Source organism: Buceros rhinoceros, unplaced genomic scaffold, assembly GCF_000710305.1.
Source record: "Buceros rhinoceros silvestris isolate BGI_N320 unplaced genomic scaffold, ASM71030v1 scaffold13910, whole genome shotgun sequence".
NCBI lineage: Eukaryota > Metazoa > Chordata > Aves > Bucerotiformes > Bucerotidae > Buceros > Buceros rhinoceros.
Window position 1 is genome coordinate 3,613 of NW_010391406.1, and position 417 is coordinate 4,029.

Here is a 417-nt window from a genome sequence, read left to right on the forward strand (position 1 = left end):
CCGCAACAACCCAGCCCGCGCCTGGGACAGGCGGAGAACACCCAGGCACACCATGCTCTGAGCACCCTCACACCCATCAGCCCAGTGTGCTCATACGGTCACCAGCGCCCCGCGAGCTCATGCCCGGTGTCTCCCCACATGGTGGAACCCTGACAGTGTTCACAAGGCAGGGAAGACTTAGCAGCAGCCACGATTAGAGTCAGATGGCACCTCTGCTCCCACCATGAGGCTCTGCACAAGCCGTGGCACTGAGAGCCAGGAAACAGCCTCCCCCACCCAGCCAGCCCCCGCCGCTGGCTCTGAGGGTCAGTGTGGAGGCCAGTGCCAGGACAAGCCCTTTGTCTGTGCAGAGTCGCAGTGCTCGGGCACCACCAGCTGCTCCAGACACCTCTGCTTCGAATTCCGCAGCCTCCGAGC